The sequence below is a fragment of the Jaculus jaculus genome, chromosome 14, assembly GCF_020740685.1.
Source record: "Jaculus jaculus isolate mJacJac1 chromosome 14, mJacJac1.mat.Y.cur, whole genome shotgun sequence".
NCBI lineage: Eukaryota > Metazoa > Chordata > Mammalia > Rodentia > Dipodidae > Jaculus > Jaculus jaculus.
In genome coordinates, this window is record NC_059115.1 from 64,838,655 (window position 1) to 64,851,801 (window position 13,147).

Sequence of the window (13,147 nt, forward strand, 5' to 3'; positions counted from 1 at the left end):
TATTTTTTTTTTTTGCTGTTGTTGTTGTTTTTCAAGGTAGAGTCTCACTCTAGCTCAGGCTGACCTGGAATTCACTATGTCGTCTCAGGGTGGCCTCGAACTCATGGTGATCTTCTTACCTCTGCCTCCTGAGTGCTGGGATTAAAGAAATGTGCCACCACGCCTGGCTCCATAGTCTTGTTTTTTACTGTTCAAAAGTCCAAGGTCTCATCTGAGACCCTGATCAGGTTCTCAGGAAACAGGCAGAATGCAGTAAGCTTCTCACACAAACTGCATTTAGCTCAGTTTTGTCAAAGTTCTCTTCCCCTGATAAGTCAAGACTCATAGTCCACAGTTCTGTTTGCATTTAGGTCTTTTCACTCTCACAAGAATTCTCCATCAAGCACTGCTTAGATCACTGGAAAGCATATCTTAATCCAAGATTTGAAATCCTTCCACATTCCTCCTGCAAATCAGTTCCAAAGGACCAAAAGCCAGACAGGTTTCTAGCAGCAATCATTCCATTCTTCTGTCACCAATTTTCTGTTGCAGTTACCTTTGTGTTGCTGCAACAACACACCTGACCAAAAGCAGTGGATGTGAGAAAAGGGTATATTTGTTTACATTCTCAAGGAAAAGCTTCACAATGGCAGGGAACAGCCTGGCAAGAGCAGAGGCTAACCATCACTTCTTGCTACAGCAGGTGAAGAAAGCTGGCTATAACAGCCCAAAGCCCACCACCAATAATGCACCTCCTCCAGCAAGGCTTCAGTTCATTTGGGGACCAAGAATTCAAGCCGCATGATTTTATCAGGGACAGCTGATTAGAACCACTACAGCAACCCTGTATGGTCTCTATCATTTCTTCTTTCCTGATTCATTTATTATTTGTTTATTAGAGACAGAGAGAAGGAGAGAGAGAGAGAGTGAGAATGGGCATGCTAGGGCCTCTAGCCAGTGCAAACGAACTCCAGATGCATGTGCCACCATGTGCATCTGGCTTATGTGGGACCTGGAGAATCTAATCTGGGTTCTTAGGTTTCACAGGCATGCACCTTAACCACTAAGCCATCTCTCCAGCCCTCCATCATTTTTTTCTGCATGTCCTTGCCTCAATGACAGGAACTGTTAGCATGCAATACTAAATCTGCAGAAATGCTAGCAGAGGTCACAAAATTCTGAAACACTGTGTTTAGATTATGCGCTAATTTCAACTGTTTTAGTAGTAAGAGCAAATGGCTCCTAAAATAAATAAAATAAAACCTCCTTTCTCCTGCCACTGCAAGCAAACTCCAGATGCATATGCTATTTTGTGCATCTATCTTTACATTGGTACTAGGGAGTCAAACCCAGGCCATTGGGCTTTGCAAGCAGGTGCCTTTACTGCAGAGCCATCTCTCCAGCCCCCAAACTTCCTTTCTCTATGTAAAAAGATAATGAGAAAATCTGGTTGGGGAAATGGCTTAGCAGTTAAGGCATTTGCCTTTGAAGCCTAAAGACCCAGGTTCTATTCCCCAGGACCCACGTAGGTCAGATGCACAAGAGTGTGAATGCATCTGGAGTTTGTTTACAGTGGCTGGAGGCCCTGGCATGCTCATTCTCTCTTTCTCTCTGCCTCTTTCTCTCTCTCAAATAACTAAATAAATAAAATATATATTTTTAAAAGATAATGAGAAATCGGCTCACCAGAGTACGGAGCCCAGGAAGTCTCATGATCTGTCATCTGCAAGCTAGAGATCCAGCAAAGCTGGTGGTGAGGTTCCAGGCCAAGTTGGAAGGCTCAAGACCACTCACACTGATGGTGTAAGTTCCAGTCTGGGGACAGGACAAGACCAATATCCCAGCTGAAGTAGTTAAGCATAAAGAGAGTGAGAATGCCTCCTTCCTTCCCTGCAAACCACCCACACCGAGGAGAGCAATCTGCTTTACTCAGTGTGCTGATTCACTTGCTAAGCTCTTCCAGAAACACCCTTGAGAACATTCCCAGAAATAATGCTTACCCATCTATCTGGGCATCTCATGATCCAGTCCAGTGGTGACATAAAATTATTCCACATAGCTACAAGAGTCCTCAGGATTTCCATACATGTGATCCCAGCAGCTACAGGCTCCAAAGCATCTGTGCCTACACTTTTAGAAGATGCATGTTTCATGTAGTGTGGCACCATCTTCACCACTCCCTCTTAGGCCAGCATCTCTGTACCAATTTTGCTCCTGCCTAGCACTGTAGCTTTAAAACCAGGGACACGAGGGGGCTGTAGAGACGGCTTAGCAGTTAAGCCGTTTGCATGTAAAGCCCAAGGACCCTGGTTCGAGGCATCTGGAGTTTGTTTGCAGTGGCTGGAGGCCCTGGCGTGCTCTCAAAAAACAAAAACAAAAACAAAAACAAAAACAAAAAACCCAAGCCTGCAAAGTCTAGATGTCACAGTGTGAGGCTCTTTAGATAGGCCTGAGGGATATTCCCCTAGCAGTGCTGTGCATTAACTGATTGATTAATTTGATTTCCTTTGAGAAGAGGACAAGAAAATGTGCTCAGAACCTTTAGAGATTCTTTTGTTTGTTTATTTTATGTTTTTTCAAGGTAGGGTCTTGCTATAGCCCAGACTGACCTGGAATTCACTATGTAGCTTCATGGTGGCCTTGAATTCACAGCAATCCTCCTACCTCTGCCTCCAGAATTCTGGGATTAAAGGCATGTGCCACCACGCCCAGCTCCATTAGAGATTTTTTTTTCTCAAATTTTATTAACATTTTCCATGATTATAAAAAATATCCCATAGTAAATATCCCTTACCCCCCCCCCCACCCCTGCTTTCCCCTTTGAAATTCCATTCTCCATTAGAGATTTTTTTTTTTTAATTTTTTGTTTTTTTGAGGTAGGGTCTCATACTAGTCCAGGCTGACCTGGAATTCACTCTGTTGTCTCAGGGTGGCCTTGAACTCAAGGTGATCCTCCTACCTCTGCCTCCCGAGTGCTGGGATTAAAGGCGTGCGCCACCACGCCTGGCTCCATTAGAGATTTTTAACAGCTGGTTCTCTCTTTCTTTCTTTCTTCCTTCCTTCCTTCCTTCCTTCCTTCCTTCCTTCCTTCCTTCCTTCCTTCCTTCCTTCCTTCCTTCCTTCCTTCCTTTCTTTCTTTCTTTCTTTCTTTCTTTCTTTCTTTTTGGTTTTTCGAGGTAGGGTCTCACTGTGGCCCAGGCTGACCTGGAATTCACTATGTGGTCTCACTGTGGCCCAGGCTGACCTGGAATTCACTATGTAGTCTCAGGGTGGCCTCGAACTCATGGCGATCCTCCTACCTCTGCCTCCCGAGTGCTGGGATTAAAGGCGTGCGCCTCCACACCGGCTTTTTCTTTTATTTTCAAGTAGAGTGAGAATAATGTATCAGGGCCTCTTGCTGCAAATGAACTCCAGATGCTTGCCCACTTTGTTCATTTAGCTTAATGTGGGTAGGGTACTGGAGAATTAAAGCCAGACCAGTAACCTTTGCAAGCAAGCTTCTTTAATCACTGATCCATCTCCCAAACTCCAGATAACCCCTTCTCAGATGACCTCTGAATCTGGGAGAAAAAAAAAAAAAAACAAGCCTAGGGCTGGAGAGATGGCTCAGTAGTTAAGATGCTTGTCTGCAAAACCTAACAATCTGAGTTTGATTCCCCAGTACCCATGTAAAGCCAGATGCACAAAGTGGCGCATCCATCTGCAGTTTGTTTGCGGTGGCTAGAGGACCTGGTACATCTATTGTCATTCTCTTTCTGCTTGCAAATTAATTAATTAATTAATTAAAATTCTAAAAAAAAGCCTAATAACCAGGCTTAAAACTTAGACCACAGAACCATACAGAATAAAATACTATTACATGTGTACACATTGGAAATATTTCTGTAACAACTTCAGAAAAATTATTATTATTATTATTATTATTATTGTTTTGCTTTTCAAGGTAGGGTTTCTCTCTAGCCCAAGTTGACCTGGAGTTCACTTTATAGTCTCAGGGAGGCCTCAGACTCGTGGTGATCCTCCTACCTCTGCCTCCTGAGTCCAACTCAAGAGAAGTTATTTTATGAGTTTAGTAAAGTTCTTACAACTGAACAACACAAAATTAGAGAAGCCACCAGAAATGTGACAATGGTGCAGATAAATGTAGAAAGTATAGCACCACCATAAAAGATTCTTTAAAGAAATTATACACTTTTTTTTTTTTTTTTTGAGTGCTTAGGATGAAACTCAGGTCTGTGTACATGCTAGACAGGCACTATTAACACTGAGCTATATAGCCCCAGACCTTTTAAAGCATTCTTTAAACAATCGCAATCTCCTGAGACATTATGGAGCTTTTAAAACATTATCCAAAGGCTGGAGTGGTGGCTCAGCAGTTAAAGAGCTTGCTTGTTAAGCTTGGTGGCCTGGACTTAAATCCCCAGTACCGACATACATAAAGCCAGATGCCTAGCCCTGGCATGCTCATTCCCTGTGATTTGCTTTCTCTCTCTCTCACTTCACAAGTAAATTTTTCTGTTTCAAGGCAGGGTCTCATTCTAGCCTGGGCTGACCTGAAACTCACTCTGTAGTATCAGGCTGACCTCAAACTCAAGGCAATCTTCCTACCTCAACCTCCTGAATGCTAGGAGTAAAGGCATACCATCCCTGGCCACAAATAGTTTTTTTTTTTTTTTTTCAAGGTAGGGTCTTGCTCTGCCCAGGCTGGCCTGAAATGCACTATGTAGTCTCAGCATGGCCACAAACTCACAGAGATCCTCCTATCTCTGCCTCCCGAATGCTGGGATTGAAGGTGTGTGCCAACTCACCCAGGAAAAAACATTTAAATATTTATTTATTAAAATTTTTTTTCATGATACCATGAGCTTTATTTTTTTATTTTTATAGTATTTTTTTAATTTTAAAATTTTTATTAGCATTTTCCATGATTATAAAAAAAAATCCCATGGTAATTCCCCCCCCCCACTTTCCCCTTTGAATTTATTTATTTATTATTTATTCACAAGGAGAGATAGAGAGAAGGACAGAGAAAGAGAAAGGGCATGCCAAGGCCTCTAGCTACTGCAAACAAATTCCAGATGCACATGGCACTTTGGGCATCTAGCATTGCTTGGGTACTAGGGAATGGAATCTAGGTTGTTAGCCTTTGCTTTAACCACTGAGCCATCTCTCTAGCCTCTGAAAATACATTAAAATTTTTATTATTTACTTCATTTGTGAGAGAGGTTGAGAAAAAGAGGCAGATAGAGAGGGAGAGAATGGGCATGTCAGGGTCTCTAGCCACTGCAAATAAATTCCAGTTGCATATACCACCTTGTGCATCTGGCTTGTGTGGGTACTGGGGAATTGAATCTGGGTCCTTAGGATTTGCAGACAAGTGTCTAAACCACACAGCAAATTCTAGCCCTGAAATATATATATGGTTTGGATTTTCGAGGTAGTGTCTCACTTTAACTCAGGCTGATCTGGAATTCTCTATTTAGTCTCAGGGTGGCCTTGAACTAATGGGGATCCTCCTATCTCTACCTCCCGAGTGCTGGGACTAAAGGTGTGCACCACACGCCTGGCTGAAAATGTGTTGTTGTTTTTTTTTTTTTTTGAAAATGTGTTTTTAATAAAGGAAGTATTAGCTGGGTATGGTGGTGCATGCCTTTAATCCTAGCACTTGGGAGGCAGAGGTAAGAGGGTCACCCTGGGACTACATAGTGAATTCTAGGCTAGAGCAAAACCCTACCTCAAAAAACAAAACAAACAAAAAAGACGAGGTGTTAGCTTGGGCTAGAGTGAGACCCTGCTGAGGAGGGGAGCATGGAAGGAAGTGTGGGAATACAAATACCTACTTCCTTGTCACCATGTCTGAGTGCGTGTGTGTGTGCGTGCGTGCATGCGTGCGTGCGTGTGTGTGTTTTTAGGAATAGTCTCCCTCTAGCTCAGGCTGACCTGGAATTCACTATGTAGTCTCAGAGTGGCCTCAAACTTATATCAATCCTCCTATCTCTGGCTCCTAAATGCTAGGATTAAAGGCGTGCGCCGCCATGCTTGGCCTTAGATATATATTTTTTTGTTTTTCTTGGGTAAATACTAATGTGATAAACTACAATTTATTATTATTAAGTTTTTAAAATTTAATTTGATTTGAGAGAGAGAGAATGGGAATGCCAGGGCTCCCAACCACTGCAAATGAACTCCAGACACATGCGCCACCTTGTGCATCTGGTTTACATGGGAATTGAGGAACTGAACCTGGGTCCTTTGGCTTTGCAGACAAGCACCTTAACTGCTAAGCCCTCTCTCCAGCCCTTATTATGTTTTTGAGACTGGGGGTCTCATGAAGCCTAGGCTGTCCAGAACAGAACTCTTGCCTATACTGGCCTTGAACTCATGGCAATCCGCCTACATCAGTCTCCTAGTGCTGGACTTAAAGGCATGAGCCACCATGCCAGGCTACAATTGTTTAATCAAATACATGTATAGGGCTGGGAAGTAGCTGTGGTAGGGCACTTGCCTAGCAGCCATGCATGAGTGCATAATTTTTTTGGCAGGGGCAAGCCCACTAGACTTTTTTTTTTTTTTTTTTTTGAGGTAGGGTTTTGCTCTAGCTCAGGTTGACCTGACCTGGAATTCATTATGTAGTCTCAATCTCAGGGTAGCCTTGAACTCATGGTGATCCCCCTACTTCTGCCTCCCAAGTGCTGGGATTAAAGACATGTGCCACCACACCCAACTAGACTTTTTTTTTTTTTTAAATGAGAGTAAGAATTAGTGCACTAGGGCTTCCAGCCACTAAATCAAACTTCAGATGTGTGCACCACCTAGTGTACATGTGTGACCTTGTGCGTCTGGTTTGCATGGGATTTGGGGAGTTGAACATGTGTCCTTAGGCTTTGCAGGCAAGTGCCTTAACAGCTAAACCTCTAGCTCCATAATAATTTTTTTTTTTTTTAAAGTAGGGGCTTCAGAGCCGGGCATGGTGGCGCACGCCTTGAATCCCAGCACTCAGGAGACAGAGGTAGGAGGATTGCTGTGAGTTTGAGGCCAGCCTGAGACTACATAGTGAATTCCAGATAAGCCTGGGCTGGAGCGAGACCCTACCTCAAAAAAAAAAAAAAAAAAAAAGGAAGGGCTTCCGAACTGTTGAGATGGCTTAGCCGTTAAGACACTTGCCTACAAAGTCAAAGGACCCAGGCTCTAGTTCCCAGGAACCACATAAGCCAGATGCACAAGGTGGCACATGTCTGGAATTTGTTTGCAGTTGTTGGCAGTCTTGGCATGCCCATTCATTCTCTGTCTCTCTCCCTCTCTCAAATTAAATAAATAAAAATATATATTTTTTAAAAAAGGACTTTTTTTTAAAAAAATAAAAAAGGGTTTCAGTAGCCTAAGACATCTTGCTTATGCTTCCTGCTTGCCTGCCTGAATTACAGATTTCAGATTTGCCTAGTTAGACTTCCCCTCCAGGATAAATCAATCTCACAAAATAAATATTCCATAGGCTCTGCTTTTCAGTTTGAACCCTGACTGTTACAGTTTTGAGAGGTACAGAACTATAAAGAAAAGTTTTCTAAACTGGGGCTGGGTTTTCTTCCTTCTTCTGAAGCACAGGCTGGCCTTGAACTCATAGTGATCCTATCTCAGCCTACTAAACGATGGGATTAAATATGTGTGCCATCCTGTCTGGCTTGGTGCTGGTATTTCTTGAATTGGTTCTCTAATATGTTTTTTTTTTTTGGGGGGGGTTCAAGGTAGGATCTCACTCTAGCCCAGGCTGTCTTCAAACTCTCTGTGATCCTCCTACCTCTGCCTCCTGAGTGCCACCATGCCTGGTTCTTATATGATGAAAGACATGAATGGCTCTATTTCCAGTAGTATGAAGAGGACACTAATAGTCAATGGCATGATGAGGTTATTCCTAATGAAATACTGGTAGAATGTGCAGGTAAGGGTGATTGATCCTATTACTAAAGGGAAAGTGGAGCTGCTACAACCCAATAGAGATGTTGTTCATAGTTAACTTTGTATTGCATGATATTAAAGGTGAAGTAGAAATAACATCCGAAGAAACATTACTTAAAATAATATTTATTTATTTGAGAGAGATTGAGAGAAAGAGGTAGATAGAAAGTGAATGGGCATGCCAGGGCCTCCAGCTGCTGCAAACAAACTCCAGACGTATGTGCCACCTTGTACATCTGGCCTATGCGGGTCCTGGGGAATCAAACTGCGGTCCTTTGGCTTTGCAGGCAAGCACCTGAACTGCTGAGCCATCTCTCCAGCCCAGCATTGCTGTTTTTGGTTGTACACAGGAGAGTTGTATCATGTTAAGTGAAAGCATGACTTTGCTTTGGCTTTATTTAGAGATTGTGTATGGCTGGCTGAGATGAGTAAGTGTGTGACAGCTAGGTCACTAACTTTAATTTTAGCTACCCCAGTGAGTGTGTGGTGTTGTCTTGTGGTTTGAATTTGCAAATCCCTACGTGACTAATGCCACTGAGCTTCTTTTTGTTGTTTACTGTCCATTTTTAATTTTTTTTTTTGTCGAGGAAGGGTTTCACTGTAGACCAGGCTGAACTGGAATTCACTATGTAGTCTCAGGATGGCCTTGAACTCACGGAGATCCTTCCACCTCTGCCTCCCAAGTGCTGTGATTAAAGGCGTGCGCCACCACACCGGGCTCATTTTTAATTAATTTATTTTTTCCATTCTTTACATCTCATAAGCACCTATCAAAACCTTCCAAGCACTGTGTTATTGAGTTGTCTTATTACTCAGTTGTAAAAGTTCTTTTAAGGGCAGAGTGCCTCTTGTCGTGGGGCACTTGATTAGGTTGAATTTGGGATCAATCCTCAGCACTGGGAGAGAGGAAAAAATAAAGTTTCTTATATTAGGTCTTAATAATCTACTCTGCATTCAAAGACTTTCACTGGATATATTCTATTGTAAAATCTCCTGCCCATCTGTAACCGTCTTTTGCGCACGCGTGTGTGAAATGAATGGTGTGTGCACGTGTGTGCAGATGCGTGCGCGGGGGGCGGGGGGCGGGGTGGGGGGTGGGAAGGGAGAGCCAGAGGATAACATCTCTATTGCTCAAGTGCGTCGTTTCTCCGAGACGAAACATCCCCACATGATACTCCCAAGCTCCTCCAACACGGAAGCGGCTTCGCCGCCTAAGTGCTGACCGAGAAAACGAACGAGGGAAACGAGGATGCTTGAAAAGGATGCGCTGGTTGCCGCCCGAGGTCTCTTCGGAGGTCATGTGTGACGTAAAACAACAGAGCTTCCACCCCCTTTTTCCCAGCAGCCCGTTAGCTGGAAAGTAGGCCCCGAGACTCAAGGTAGGGAGGAGAGCATGCGACCCGGAACGTGAGCCAGAGACCCTTTCCGACGGCTCAGAGAAGACGTGCTTCCCGAAAGCGAGGCCGCCCAGCAGCTGACCGGCACTCTCCGTAGCTCGGTACTCACCGACAGTCTCAGCCAGACAACCTGCAGCCGGCCAGCGCGCGCGCCTATATATGTGCGCGCGGGGGGCGTGGCCAAGGGGCGTGGCCACGCAAGCCTAGCGCCCGGCCCCGTCCTCACGGCGTGCGTGCCCCCCCACAGCCCTGCGCCGCCTCGCGCATGCGCCGTCCGCCGGAGGCGGAGGTTGTGGGCGGTGGCGGCGGGGCGCGCGTTCTCGCAGTCGTTCCCTCGCGCCGGTTCGCGCTCCCTCGCCGGGGCCGAGGCAGCGGCTGCGGCCGAGGCGGCGCGTGGAGGGTTGGGGGGTGGGACCGGCCGGGAGGGGGGGAGGGTGGTTGTTGGGTGGTGGTGGTGGTGGTGGTAGTGTGTGTGTGTGAGGGGGGGGGGATGGCCCGGGCGCGGCGGCGGCTGCAGCAGCGGCACGAGCCGGCGCTGGTGCTCGAGCGACGGCGCTGGCGGAGACGCCGGCTGCTCCTCCCCTCCCCGCCGGTGAGTTGTCTGTCCTCCTCCTTCCCTTCACCCCCACCCAGCCCCGGCCGCCGTTCCCTCACCGACCCTCCCGTCGTGGGTTGGGAGAGTCGCGGTCCCCGGAAAGCGTAGCTTGGTGCTGCAGGCCCGTCCTCCCCGCTCGCGGCCTGGCGTGGCTCAGACCCTCGGGTCTGTCCCCGTCTCCAGGCACAAGCTCCGGGGCCTAAGGACCCCTCCGTCTCGCGCCCGGCCTCTCTTCCTTTCCAGGCTCATAGTCGGCTGTCATTTTGACCCTGGGGGCTTCTCTCCCTCGCCCCACACCTCCACGAGCTGTCCTCAGCACCCCATTCAGGGTCAAGGTGAGGGCCGAGGGGCATGTGAGGTGCTGGGTCCGAGGCCCGAGGGGATTGTTGGGTAGCTGAGGTTTTTTAGGGGAGCCCTCCTTCGTCCTTCCCTGCGGTTTCCACGAGTTGGCCACCTGCACTCTCCCGTGTGGCCACCTGACACCACTTTTTGTACCTTTTGTTTTGATTTTTGAACTTGGCTTTTAAACCGAACCAACTCATCCGCTGTCCTGGGAGAGATATAGGTGGGTGCGAGGTGAGATGTGAGTCTAGGTGGGCTGGGCTTGGTTTCTGAGGACCCTTTATTCATCTTTTAGGGAGGGGGAGAATGAGTGAGTTTTCTCTTCCCTAACCCTAAGCAAAAGGTGTGGCTAGCTTGTTTCTTTATTCCTGGACTGCCTCGATGATGAGGGTCGGTCTCCGCCCCTTCCACCCCGGTCAATCTCATGGGTTTTCTGGGGGCAGCCACACCACTTGAGCTGTTCGCGATTTTCTTTTCCTTTGCTTTGGTGGCATATTAAACGTTAGTGTGGGTAGAACCTAGCCAGGGTCCTGACTTGTGTGTCATAAAGAAAGTTGACCCCCGACTCCCAATCCAAAATGGTTGCTATAAATCAGACATACTTGTCAGCAGTACTTACACCCTGACCATCTCTGTAAAAGCTCGGAATTTTTAAATTGGCTTTTTAAAAAACAAAAAACAAAACAAAACAAAACAAGTCCTTCAAGTCTCAATAAGCAGATTGCTGCTTTAAAATAAAACTTTGATTTGTTTCTGCCTCTGCCCAGTATTTTAAACTTTGGAAGTGATCAGTTAACCAATCTTTTTCAAGTACTAGTGTATTAGTTGCAAAGCTTTAAGGAAAAGAATCTTATGTTAGTGACATGAAATTTCTTCAGGAGGTGGGTACATCCTTTCTCTCTGTCTGTCTCTCTCTGTAGATTAGAATATTTGAGACTGAAATAGTGAGTGGTAGTAGTTTTACTAGTGTCATACAGCGATGCTTATAGGTTTGGATTTTAACTCAATAGTACCTTGTCCTCCACCAACAGAGTGGGCTTATATTTATTTATTTATTTATTTTTGAACTCACACACCCACTCTGTGGCTAGTATAGAAAGATTAAAAAGCTGCTTCTGGTCTGTGGGTGGTAACCTTTTCATTTCTAAAGAGTTTTCAGCTGCTCACAGAATAGATTGCTGATCAGCCACAGAAAAAATTTTAAGTATTAAAAGTGAACTAGCACGTGATCTGTAGCTCTTATAATTATGAACATTTATTAAAGATTTGGCTTGGCGTGTGTGTGTATATGTAGAGGAAATAAGATTTCTCAGAGTATTTGTGTCTTAAACAGAAGCACGGTCAGCCGACAATGTTTGACACTTTGCAGTAGTTAAAAGAATCTTTCATGAGCATGAATATCTTGTCGTGTACATAAAAATCCTGAAGAATTTCATTGCACTGGCTCACAAACACCAGTATTTAAGCTGTTTAGTTCTTTCTACTAGAACATTTCCCCTTTTCTGTAGGAGAAAATTTAAACTCAGAATGATATTTATGGGCAATTTATTAATTCATCAAATATTTATTTTTAGTTTTTGGAGGTAACATTTCACTCTAGCCCAGGCTTACCTGGAATTCACTATGTAGTCGCAGGCTGGCCTAGAACTCACAGCGATCCTCCTACATCTGTCTCCTGAGTACTGGGATTAAAGGTATGCACCACCATGCCCAGCTCCATCAAATGCTTATTGAGCCCTTTGTTCTAGTTTTTTTTTTTTTTTTTTTTTTTTTTTTCCTGGGCTACAGTTTAGAAACAAAACATACAGGGCCTTTGCTTTATTAAGCTTTATTTTGTGTTTAGACATGAGTATGCAATAAATGAGTAGATAGGCAAAATCATTTCAGATAATATAAACCAAGAGGCAAATAAGTATAATTTTTGTGAAGGAGAAAAGTATTTTAGGCTTTAGGGGCCATACAACTCCTTTTGTGAATATTCAGCTCTCTTTCAGAACAAAAGCAGCCACAGAACATAAACTATTATGCCTATTTTCCAATTAAACTTGAATACTGAAATTTGAATTTCTTATGCTTTTCACATGTCATAAAATGCCCCCTAACTATTTAAATATGTAAAACCAATCTTAGCCATTCATTCAAGCCATACAGAAACGTGGGGCAAGCCATAGGTGGAATTTACAGGAAAAGTTTGCAGTTCCTTAATATAAACTATGAAGAATATAAGTTGATGTGACAGGTGAATAGCTAGGGGTTGGAGGGACAGTTGGAGGGGACAGTAGTGTGGGAAGCCTCACTAGGGAGAAGATATTTGAACTGTGTCCTGAAAGATTAAGAGGCTTTTTTGACAGATGAAACAGCAAGTGTTATGTATGTGCGTCTGTGTTTCCCAGCATTGAACCTCTCCATATGTGTGTGTGTATGTGTATGACTCTGTGTGTGTGTGTGTGTGTGTGTGTGTGTGTATACATATATATATATAAATATATATATATATATATGTGTGTGTGTGTATATATATATATATATATATATATATATATATATATATTTTTTTTTTTTTTTTATGTAGGGTCTCACTGTAATCCAGACTGACCAGAAAATCACTTTGTAGTCCCAAGCTAGCCTCAAACTCTGGAATTAAAGGTGTGAGCCACCATGCTGGCCATTCTTTTTGTTTGTTTCATTCTATTCCAGACTTAACATGGAACTCACTCTGTAGCCCCCACTGGCCTTGAATGCATGTGGATCCTCCTACCTCAGTCTCCTAAGTGCTGGAAAGGTGTGCAAAGCCATGCCTGGCCCCATCATTTTTTTTAATTTAATTAATTTATTTATTTGAGAGCGGCAGACACAGAGAGAAAGACAGATAGAGGGAGAG

The 13,147-nt window shown here is 44.4% G+C and overlaps 1 protein-coding gene across 1 annotated transcript in view; it reads left to right on the forward strand.

Moving 5' to 3' along the window:
- The first annotated feature begins 9,870 nt into the window (after positions 1-9,870).
- Positions 9,871-13,147, forward strand: part of Tmcc1 (transmembrane and coiled-coil domain family 1) — a 170,493-nt gene continuing 167,216 nt past the window's right edge. Inside the window, exon 1 of the mRNA XM_045133589.1 lies at positions 9,871-9,921. The gene's annotated coding sequence lies outside the window, so the exon portion shown is untranslated. The remainder of the gene's footprint in view (positions 9,922-13,147) is intronic.